This window comes from Marmota flaviventris, chromosome 19, assembly GCF_047511675.1.
Source record: "Marmota flaviventris isolate mMarFla1 chromosome 19, mMarFla1.hap1, whole genome shotgun sequence".
Taxonomy (NCBI): Eukaryota; Metazoa; Chordata; class Mammalia; order Rodentia; family Sciuridae; genus Marmota; species Marmota flaviventris.
Window position 1 is genome coordinate 38450876 of NC_092516.1, and position 12377 is coordinate 38463252.

Genomic DNA, 12377 nt, shown 5'->3' on the forward strand with positions numbered 1-12377 from the left:
GCCTTTCACGGGCCACAGCCCCTGGGGGCTGCAGAGGAAAGCCAGACCGGATGGACGGAAGCTGCTGGGAGGGAGAGGAGGTGGCGGGGACTGGGCTGGAGGGAGCCAAACCTGATTTCCAAGGAGCCAGGCTCCTGGATGGCCCCTACCTGAGCACCGCCCTCCTGCCCACCTGCACCAGACCCCGCAGGCCAAGGAGGGAGCCACAGGCCTCATTCAGAGCAGCTCCCCAGCCCCGTGGGCAAGTGATGGACAGAAAAGCCCCCCTCAGAGGGCGCCATAGCGGTGCAAGGCCGTAACAAGGGACAGAGACCCTGAGCATCACTTTTAGAAGAACAAAGAGCACCTGGGAGCAGGGACACTGGTCACTCAGAGCAGGAAGAAGTCACCTCAACTGGCAGAGAGGTCCCTGCCTCTGTGGAGAAGCAGCCGCCGAGAAGATGGGCCACAGAAGAACCCACAAAGGACCCAGGAACTGCCCTCATGAGGGACAGCACTCACCTGGGACAGCAGGGCTTCCTCCCGTGCTGGGGGCCAGGAGCTCTGAAGAGGGCCACCCACCTGGGTCCACTCCCGTAATGCAAGAGCCGTCCAGGCAGGCCAAGGTGGGGCCACGGGTGTGCCTTAGATCTCCCTAGAGAAAGGGAGGACTGCAGACCTGGGGGTCCCTGGACGCACCTTCTAGAACTAGGTGAGGGACAGACACACTCCCAAGGCCTGTGTGCAGGGGGTCCTCCAAATAGACACCCACCTTTGCCATGGGGGACGCCCAGGAGGGTTGAAGAGGACCTTAGATGAGAACATGTGTCTGCCCCGTGAGATGGGGACCAGGCAATGCTCCCAGCAGAAGGTGACAGAAGATATTCAAAGTCAATCCATGTGCCAGGGGTCAGGGCCACAACCAGGGGCTCCCGCCTCACCCCCCCTGAGCCACAGGAGGGCACAGCCCACGTGAAAAGCCTCACACACAGACGTGGCACAGCTGGGAGCTGCCCCCGCGAGGCTTGGGGTCCCAATGTCACAGGTGTCACCTGCGCCTCTTCCATAGAGCTGCGCCAGGCAGAACCCAAGGGTGCGTCCAGGGGCACACCCAGGCACTTAGCACCGAGCATGTCACTTTGTCAGTTTCCTTAGGAACCACCCCAAAATAATCCGGGGATGGGAGGAAGGTCCCTGAGAATGTCAACTGATAAATGGCTGCCTTTGATAAAGGGACAGCGGAAACGCAACAGCCATTAATTCCCAAGGGAATCCATCTCTAGCGGGGCGGAGGAAGACAGGGTGATGGATGGCCCATGGGACGATGGCGACCAGCAGATACAGAGAGGCAGAGGGTGTGGCGGGAAGCAGCCCAGCCTCCAATCTGGGCCTCGCTGGACACCGGACAGGCACCAGAGCCCAGCATGGGTGTTGTGGGCCTGCAGGGACGGTCCCCGCCTTGGCCCTGGGCCCAGGAGGCTAGATGAAAGCCAGAGCAAAGCAAAACCGAAACGCAGAGCTCAGAACCGGGGATGTTGTGCGCCTTGTGTGATGAGGCCGGGCCACCCGAGGCTGCCTGGAGCTGGGCACTCGCGGCTCACCCTGGTCCAAAGAAGTCCATCTGTAGGACACCTGGCTGGAAAAGGCAGAGTGATAGAAACAGAGAACATGACAGGGTTGCAGAGGCTGGGGTGGGCGGGGTGCACTGACTGCAGAGGGTGTGAAGGAATTTGGGGGAGATGACGCCATCCCCTGTCTTGATTTTTAAAATTTATTATTAGTAGTAGTATCATCCTTATTAGTATCATCATCATCATTATTTGGGTACCAGGGATTGAACTCGGGGCACTTAACCACTGAGCCACACCCCCAGCCCTTTTTTTGTATTTTATTTAGAGACAGGGTCTCGCTGAGTTGTTTAGGGCCTCACTAAGTTGCTGAGGCTGGCTTTGAACTCACAATCCTCCTGCCTCAGCCTCCCAAGCTACTGGGATTACTGGCGTTCACCACTGCGCCCAGCCTTCTAATTATTATTTTTTTTTTAAGTTAAAAAAACAAACAAGAAGTCTAGCCAAAATTCAGGTTCCTTAAGCATCCTAGGTGTAGCCCTGGGTGGGCCAGGCCCTGCCCCTCTGCTGCCACCTACTTCCTGCAGTTCTGGGTCCTGCATTCCTGGATGTGCCTGCTGAGGGCATGCAGCAGTGTCTGGGCACTGTCCTGACCCCTCAGCGCCCTCTCCAGGAGGCCCTGGAAGGAATCAGCAAGGCTGTGAGGGGCTTAGAAAGTCTCCCTCTCTCTGAGCAGCTGGTAAATTCTTTGCCCAGGCACAGGGATAGGCACCTGCATGATTCATCTTGTTTCCCTTTTCTCTAGGTCTACCAGGAAGGTCAAGGCTAAGACTGAGGCCTAATGACAGTGCCCCGTGTGGTTAGCACGTATGGTGTCCGTCATGGTCCTGGTCCTTCATTCCAGCTTACACTTCTTGGTGTGCGGTGCTCATCCTGTTGTCTATTGGAATCCTGTTTCCTGCAGGTACCTGTCCCTCTGGCCAGATGACCGTGGACTAGCCTGCATCTCAAGGCAGCCTCTGCCATGCATGACTTGATGGGCTCAACAGGTGTCAGGGACATAAAATACAGATGCCAGCACCCTCGAAGGACAAAGTGTTTTGTCTTTGGATGTCAGGATTGGGAGGTGGGGGAGAGAGAGAGAGAGAGAAACACCAACCAGATAAGAGAAAGAGAGAACCGCTCCTGGCCTTCTGGGAAGACACAGAATTTCCTGGTGGGCAGCTGAGTCAGTGTGTGTGGGCGCTGACCTGGGGGAAGGAGGAGGATTCCCCTCCTCCCCAGGAGAGTGGGTTCCCCCCCCCACTTCCCCGCCGGAAGCCAGTCTGCTCAGCATGGCCTGAGCGTTCTGCAGCCTCTGCTGCCCCCCAGAGGTAATCTCTGGTAATGCAGTCTCTCTACCTGGCCTCCCTGGGGCCAGGGAGGAGACCCTGCAACTCCCCTGTCCCTCCCTGCCCAGACTCCACTCCATCCCCTCCCCCAATTCACCAGGGGACTGTGGGTGTGACCCCAAGTTCCCTGGCTGCAACCCCTGCAAGTATTTTTTTTCTTTATTATTTTTGTATTGATTATAAAATGAAATATATTGGCCATAAAAATTCAAATGATACAAAGACGGGTGAACATGGAACCTGGAAGGCTTACCTGTGTCCACTCCCAATGCACCCCAAATGGCCTCTGCGAGGTGGCATCACCACAGCCTTGTCCACCAGGCACGACGCCCTGTCTTTGTGGGGTTTCTGAGCTCACAGGCGCTCCTCGCCCCTGCTCATAGCTGTCTCCTCCTCCTGTCCACTCCCTGGGGAATCACTGCCCATCCCATTCGCTGGGAGTGGGTTGTTCCTGTGTTTGCCTAACACTGCCTGGATCTGCAGCTAATGGCGCATCTTTCTGATCTCTGCAGTGAGGTGGTGACCAGGAGGCAGGACTCACACCAGCTCCTGGCAGAAAATGCTCATTGAGTGAAGAGCCAAGCAAAAATCTCTCTCATGGATGGATGGGTAGATGGGTGAGTAGGTGGACAGGAAAATGAATGGGCAGGTGGGTGTATGGTTAGGCGGATGGATGGGTGGATGGATGGATGAGTAGATACATACATGGTAGATGGATGAATGGATGAACAGATAGATGGATGAGTGGATGAATGGATGGGTAAGTGGATGGATGAATGGGTGGATGGGTGCATGGATGAATGGGTGAGTGAGTGGATGGATGGATAGATGGATGGGTGAATGGGTGGATGGATAGATGGATGGATGAGTGGATGGATGAATAGGTTGATGGGTGCATGGGTGGATGGATAGATGGATGGATGAGTGGATGGATGAATAGGTGGATGGGTGCATGGATGGATGGATGGATGGATAGATGGATGGGTGTGTAGGTGGATGGATGGATAGATGGATGGATGAGTGGATGGATGGATGGGTGTATGGATGGATGGGTGAGTGGGTGGATGGATGGATGAGTGAATGGATGAATGGGTAAATGGATGGATGGATGGGTGCACAGATGGATGGGTGAGTGGGTGATGGATGGATGAGTGGATAGATATATGATAGAAGGATGAATGGGTAGATGGATGAATGGATGGATGAGTGGATGGATGAATGGGTAGATAGGTGCATGAATGGATGGATGGGAGGGTGGATATGACTTTGGAACTTTCAGAGGAAGCCTCCAGTGGGGAAACACAGGACCAGGCAGTAGAAATCAGACTTATGTGCACTGAAGTGTTGAAGTTGAGGATTTCTAGGTCTAGAAGGAATGTGAGCTCACACGGTGTCCTGGGATCTCATATGGCATGAGCAAATTAACTACTCTAACAATAACTACTACAGTTTACATCTGGAATGTTCCCTAGAGACATGCATGAAAGGCATGGATTCCAGGGTAGCATCCTGGGGGATGGTGGAACTTGAGGAGGCGGGGCCTGGTGGGAGAGTTGAGGTCATTGGAGGTGTGTCTTCTATGACTGTGGGTCCCTGATCCCTTCCTCTCTCTCTTTTGCTCCCTGGCTCAGGAGGTACAGTGGCTTTGTTCTGCCATGTGCCCTGCCATGTGCTGCGGTTGTGAACATTGCCACTCTGCCCATGGGTGTGCAAATGTCCCTTTGAGGTCTGCTCTCCATTCTTTTGGATACACACTCACTGCTGTTTCACGTGATGCTTGTGTGTCTAGCTTTCCAGACACACCAAGCCGTTCACACAGTAGCTTTTACATCCCCAGCGGCACACACAGAATCTCAGCAGCCCCACATCCTCACCGACACTTGTTGTTTTTTGTTTGTGTGTTTGTTTGGTCCTGGGGGTTGAACCTAAGTGTGCTGAACCACCGAGCCACACCCCCAGCCCTTTTTATTTTTTTATTTTGAGACTGAGTCTTGCTAAGTTGCATAGGGCCTCTCTAAGTTGCTGAGGCTGGCCTTGAACTTGTGATCCTCCTGCCTCAGCCTCCTGAGTCACTGGGATTACAGGCATGTTCCACAATACCTGCCTAGAATTGTTGGTGTTGTTGTTTTTAACAGTGACCATCTTGATGGGTATGATGGGACTTCTCTTAAAATGAGGGCCTGCTCTGGGTTGGAGGTAGAATTTTCTATCGATTCCACTTGCCATTGTTTGCTTTTGTATTCACTCTTATTCTCATACCCTAAAATTCACCTGCAGCTAACAGTATAGAAATGCATAGTCATGTGACCCCCACCATCACGATACAGAAATCCCATCTCCCCAAAAGCTCCTCATCCCACCCATTTGTAGTCAGACCTGCCCCAACCACCCCTCCAAATGCCGATCTGTTTTCTGATCCTAGAACCCTGCCTGTTCCTGAATGTCATCTGTTTCTTTTTTCTTTGTGTGTGTGGGGGGGTACCAGGGATTGAACTCAGAGGCACATGACCACTGAGCCCCATCCCCAGCCCTATTTTGTATTTTATTTAGAGACAGGGTCTCACTGAGTTGCTTAGCACCTCGCCATTGCTGAGGCTGGCTTTGAACTCATGATCCTCCTGCCTCAGTCTCCTGAGCTGCTGGGATTCTAGGCAGGCGCCACCACGCTGGGCTCTGAATGGAATCATACAGTGAGCAGCCTTCTGTGCCTGGTTTTTCCACTGTTCCTGCTGTTTCTGAGACCCAGCCACATTGTTGCAGGCAGCAGGGATTCAGCCTTCAAGTCAGAATGGATACTGACCTGATCATCTTTTCCCCTATCGAAGACGTTGGGTGGTGTTGGCTTTGGACCTCTGTGAATAAAGCTACTCTAAACACTGGTGCACAGGTGTTTGTGTGAACATAAATTTTCGTCTCTTCTCTTGGAGAGATCACCTAGGAATGGGGTTGCTCCGTCGATAGGACGGCTGCATGTTGAACTCCAAGAAATTGCTAAACTGCTTTCCAACACTTTACCAGCAATATGGGGGTGTTCCAGCTCTTCTGCATTCCTGCCAGACTTAGTATTGTCCGTTTGGTGTGGGTTTCATTTTACATTTGGTTTTGAACTTTTTTTTTTTCTGTAGTGGTGATTGAACCAGGGAGGTTCTATCACTGAGCTACACCCCTGGCCCTTTTTATTTATTGTTTTATTCTTTTTAATATTTGAGACAAGATCACACTAAGTTGTCCAGGCTGGCCTCGAACTTGTGATCCTCCTGTCTCAGCCTCCCAAGTTGCTGAGATTCCAGGTGTGCGCCATCATGCCTGGCGGTACTGGTCTTTACAGTAGCATAGGGCAGAATTTCATTGAGGTTTTCTGTTCTGCCTTAACTTGCAGAACGATAAACATTTGAATTTAGAAGAGTCTTCCAGACTCTTTGAATCCAACATCCCAAACACAGAAGTGCATGTTCCCAAGTCCTTTCCCTGCACAATCACCCAGGGCTCAATTCCTTCACCTGCAGGGCTTCCACCTTCTCTCCCAGGAAGACTGTGGACTCCCTGGAAATTTCTGTAGTCACAGAGCCCTGTGCTGAGCCCAGTCTACCTCAGGAGCCTCCATGTTGCTCAGACACATTCCCAGAGACACCGTCAGGGCCTTGGGAAAGGCACAGCCACCTGGCACGCCCCACCCCCCACCCCACCCACCCACCCCCCCCCCCCCCCCCCCGCCATCCTAGACAAAATCAGCTCTGTGTCCATCTCCAACTCCCCTGGGGCAGGCGTACGGGGCTGCCTCTCCTCCTCAGCCCTGTTCCCATGCCAGAATAGCCATTTGTAAGAGCAGGGAGCAGCACCTCAGTAGCAGAGACCCGGAGGCACCTGGCCCATGTGCCCATTTTACATATGAGAAAATAGAGGCCCAGAGAGGGGAAGAGCATCCTTCCAGTTATCAGTCAGCTCCGGGCTCCACCCCTCCACCTCTGCCTTCCTCGTCCCCACCCCCAGGCCGTCACCTGAGCCAAATGGTGTTTGCATGTCTTATCTAATTCCATCCAGTTCCACAGATGCCTCTGGGAGGAACCGTGACTCACAGCACCTTGGCGCTCTGCTCTCTCCTGGAAGAGGAGACACACAGGCAATAACCGGTCTCCATTTAGACCCCTGGGCTTCGTTGTGGGGCTGGACAAGACATACGGCTTGTTTGTCAGGGGAAATAACTTCTTAAAATATTGAAATAAAGGCTTTCAGAAATTGTACATGGATTAAGGTTTCATTTCTTAAAGCACTGAGCAAATAGTGCAAGATGTGAGGCGGCCGTTTTCAATATTTGTAATGAGGGCAGAAAGCTTCACCGTAGGAAAGAAAAATTGTAATAACCAAGCTTGGCTAGTGGGGCAGAAAATAAGGCAACAGGCTAAACTCTCCATTCTGTGCCCGAGGGAGTTGGGCACAACAACAGTGATTTTCTTTGTGTTCACTCTGTGGTGTTAAATGAAAACACTCAGGTCAGGTGGACACAAAACTCCAAAGGTCAGGCTGGGTGTGATGGCACAGGCCTGTAATCCCAGGGACTCAGGAGGCTGAGGCAGGAGGATCACAAGTTCAAGGCCAGCCTCAACGACTTAACAAGGCAGTAAGCAACTTAGTGAGGCCCGGTCTCTAAATAAAAGATAAAAAAAGGGACTAAGGATGTGACTCAGTGGTCAAGCACCCCTGGGTTCAATCCTTGGTACCAAACAACAGCAAAACTCCAAATGTCAGGTCATTGCTGGGTCCTGCCCCGGCTGAGCGGAGACTGTGCCTAACAGTCTCCTCATGTCCGTACGGGAGGCTGGCCTCCCTGGGAATCCTGTGCTGAGGCAGCTCAGGACCCTACTGTCTTCCATGGCTCTCTTTCTGAATGAACCTCTTCCCAGATCCTTCTTATAAACTGGACTTTTAAAAAATATTTTTAATTGTAGGTAGACACAATATCTTTATTTTATTTATTTATTTATTTTTATGTGGTGCTGAGAATCAAACCCAGTGCATCATACATCCTGGGCAACTGCTCTACTGCTGAGCCACAACCCCATTTGTTTTTTTTTTTGGGGGGGGTGGAGACAGAAAATGAACTTGGGGGCACTCAACCACTGAGCCACATCCCCAGCCCTATTTTGTATTTTATTTAGAGACAGGGTCTCACTGAGTTGCTTAGCGCCTTGCTTTTGCTGAGGCTGGCTTTGAACTCACGATCCTCCTGTCTCAGCCTCCCAAGCCACTGGGATTACAGGTGAGAGCCCCGGTGCCCAGCCTGGATTTGGTTTTGCTGATGTTCATTCATTTCCCTGTAGGAAAAATTTTGAAATTCACATGGACAACCCTGAGCTTTGCTTTTGTAATAAAATACATGTAATTTCAAATTGATTGCTTTTAATCTTTTATCCTCCAAAAACCTCAACTATAACTATCTTCCCTATATTCTGCCCGGCCCCCAATTTTGATTATCATAGTTTGAAAAAAATCAATTGTGCATCATATTTTTTTCAGATAAGCGGATGCTGCAAAAGGTGGTTTCTGTCGGGTGGAGCAGCTCTGTATGTGTGCACTGTGATTCACTCAAGAGTTTTTGCGGCCTTTGTGTGCAGGGCACACTGCCCAGCAAGTGTGCACATAGCAAAGCCACAAGAGTAAGTCACACACAGCTAGAGGCAAGGCAAGGAAGGGCACTGATGAGACCCACGTGGGAGCTGAAGCCCAGGGCCTGACATCTGTCATCTGCAGCTGCAGGGTCACTCGCATGAAGATGGACCCACAGACTGGTGTGAGGTCAGCCCATGGTCACTAGGACTGAGGCCTTGAGGCTTTTTAGACATTTTCAATCCAGTCAAGGGGAATTAGGGAGGTAGGTGGACTGGATATGTTGCCATCTCTAGTCTTTTTGCTTCTTGCAAGAGCCTAGAGAAGCAGAGGTTCAAAATCATGATTACCAGCGGCTGGGGATGTGGCTCAAGCGGTAGTGCGCTCGCCTGGCATGTGTGCGGCCCGGGTTCAATCCTCAGCACCACATAAAAACAAAGATGTTGTGTCCGCTGAAAACTAAAAAATATTTTTAAAAAAATTCTCTCTCTCTCTCTCTCTCTCTCTCTCTCTCTCTCTCTCTATCTCTCTCTCTCTATCTCTATCTCTTTAAAAAAAAAAATCATAATTACCAGGTGCCTCTGCACAGGTGCGACCACAGTGGATTCCTGTGACCCAGAAGGGAAAGAAGCCAAGATGCACCTCTCACACACCAGGCCCTAAGGAGGCCCTTTTGTAAATGTGATGCTGTTTAACTCGCCCAAGCATCTGGCAAGAATCGGTTTCTCCAAAAAGAAGGAGGCACATCGTGTATGACCTCAGAAATGTGCTGTTCCAGGAAGCAGCCAGATGCAAGAGGCCACAGAGCCTGTGACTTCATCTGTGTGAAATGTCTAGAGGGACAAATCCACAGAGCAGAAAACAGATTGGCCATTTTCAGCAGAGGAAGAATAGGAGTTGAATATATTGTGGAATTCCCGTGATGATTTCATCTTTGACCTGCATCATTGGGAAACATTTTTTTTTTTAGCTCCCAAACGCAGGAGAGATTACTTTTACATTAATTAATTATTTTTTTTTTTTAAAGTGGTTGGTTTAGGGACAGGCAAGAGATCCAGGTTGGTCAAGAGAGGGTCTGTCCTAGGACTGTCATTAGAAATACTGGGCAAGAAAAGCTGCTGAGGTATGACCTGGGCCTGTGGCAATGGCACCGTCACAAGGGAGCCGGCCATCTGGGAATAAATGAAGCCAGCCCAAGTGCCAAGTCCAGACACACCAGAGGACCCTGTGAGTCTCTGGGTCTCTTCACCTGAGAGCTCATTTGTTCCCTGCAGGGGAGTAGATCCTCACAGGCATCTGTCACCCACCCTTGAAAGAATCTTAATGGGCACACACATCCTCCCTCATTCAGTCCAAAATATCCATAATCTAAATATAATAAAGTAGCTGTATCTAATGTCTCACTCCGGCTGCACCTGGCTTCTTCTAGCAGCTTCTCTTAAAAGACTGGCTGAGAGAAGCAAGAATGAGAATGATTATCATTTATATAAATAAAATGGTTCTACCTATTATCACATCTCACAAAAAATGTAGAGGGAAGATCACGTGCACAAGACCAATGCTTGGGTAGAGTCTGAAGGTCATTCTCCCAGAAGCTAGGAGACAGCGACTTCTGGTTCTGGCCATATGGGTCAAGAGCAACAAACAGCAGGTCCTTTTGAGTCCTGATTGCTGTGCTCACACTGCTTCTCAACTGGTATATAGCACAGAATTTTCAAAATTTAAGAATGGGGAGGCTGGGCACAGTGTTGCATGCCTGTAATCCCAGCGGCTGGGAAGGCTGAGGCAGGAGGATCAGGAGTTCAAAGTAAGGCGCCAAGCAACTCAGTGAGACCCTGTCTCTAAATAAAATCCAAAACAGGGCTGGGGGTGTGGTTCAGTGTTAAGTGCCCCTGAGTTCAATCCCCAGTAATCCACTCCTCCCTCCAAAAAAAAAAAAAAATAGAATGGGAAAAAGAGTCAGTAATAACAAATTTAATAGCTAAGTGTGTAACATTTCAGTGAATCACTGTACACGAACCACAGAACCATCTCCTTAAATTCAACAAGTCACATACAACAACTGCTCTCTTCATTTTGAAGCTGAGGAACTCAGATTAACAGGACAAACACCCAAAATCATAGTTAGTGAGGGCCAAAGAGGTGGTGCTACTTGGAGTTTTCTCCAGGGAGGTCTCACCATCTGAAGATCTGTCCATCTGAATCCGTGCAGTGATGGAGTGACAGAAGGATCAAAAATCATCATCATAACACAAAATGTTTCTGAATAATGATTTGGACTTTTGTGTATTGATGTCCAGTCAAACCTCCCTCCCCATGTAACTCCTGCACCCTCCCCCGTTGGTACTGATAGGACCAGTAAGCTGTGGCCGGACTGTGAAAGCCAAGGTCAAGTGTGAATCTTTCCAGAGATGCAAGATGTAAGGAAGCCCGTGAATGGAAGGTTGGGAATGCTCAGATGGCGCCCAAAGCCTTTGGCAAGCATGGGAAGGCCTGGCGAAGCTAGACAGGCAAACGCCTGGGAATGAGGAACCTGCCAAGGCTCAGGACTGGATGGCACTTCAACAAGAAACTATTTGAATATCAAATGATTAAAAGAGGCTCTTGGGAAAATTGATGGCACCCTTGCAAATTTTCAATAAGCCAAGCCTCTTTATGGGAGCTATCATACGATTTGTTGGGGGAAAAATACGACCCAACCAAATCAACACTTGATTCTTTGTCGTTTCTACAAATTAACTCATAAATTCATTCATAACCTAAAATTTACTGAATATAAGACAAATTTATGAGATGGGGGAATTTTTTTTTCATTTTTCAAGATAACCTCTTAATTAAACTCCGGTCCCACTATTGACTCTATGACTATTTGATTCCCATTTAAAATGAATTTAGTTAAAGAATTCTTCTTTCCAGTGCAATTACCCCCTTGCACTGGAGAACAATCAACAGCGGGTAATGAGACCCTCTTCCATTCTCCTAACTGTAGAAGTTCTGTCCACACATCCATTTAGGCCACCAGGAAGTCCCCTTGACCACACACACCACCTTCCAGGACCAGAAGCTGAGGTCTGCCCTAGATCGACCTTTACCTGTGTTCCTTCATACTCTCTCTTTATCACATATCTAGACCCAAAGCAGGCAAATGACCGTTCCTTACAGGTTTGCTTAAAAGTGTCATCAAAATGTAGTGCACCTTGTACTCCAACATCCGAGGTGCTAAGTTTATTTCAGAGGTTCTTGTCTGCGTGAGAGTCAGATTTCTCAAGTCTTTGTGCCTCAGAGAGACAGAGAGAGAGAGAGAATACACAAATAGGTGAATAAAAATCAGTGCCTCTTTTGAAGATTTCACGTGGTGAAGCCACACACTGGCAATTTGCTTTGGGTGTGTGTGGTGGGGGTGGATGGGTGGATGTGTGTTTAAATTTAGAACTGACAAAAAGACTTTGCTGAGAAATTGATGTTTCCTGCTTCTTGAGGATCAGCACTATGAAACTGTAATCTTTGCGTTTGTGTGTCGACGGCAAGGAGGCTCAAAACATGAATTTCCTCTTGATTTCTGTCTATTTTGATCATGTTTTGTAGGCATGCCTTTTATTTTACTCCACCGAGGAAGCAGTTTGGAAGTTTCTGGTACCTGATTGACATTGGATAAGGGGGTCTTTAAACCAGCAGGAGAGGGAGGGGGGCCGCCAGGGCCTGGGGCTGCCTTAGGGTTCATAGGTGGACAAGGATCTTGGACAGGAGAGCTGGGGAGAGGTGTGCGGCGGTGACCGGCAGTCGGCGGAGGGACAGTCGGCCCAGGGGAAGGGTCTCCAGGTGGCCAGAGCGCCTG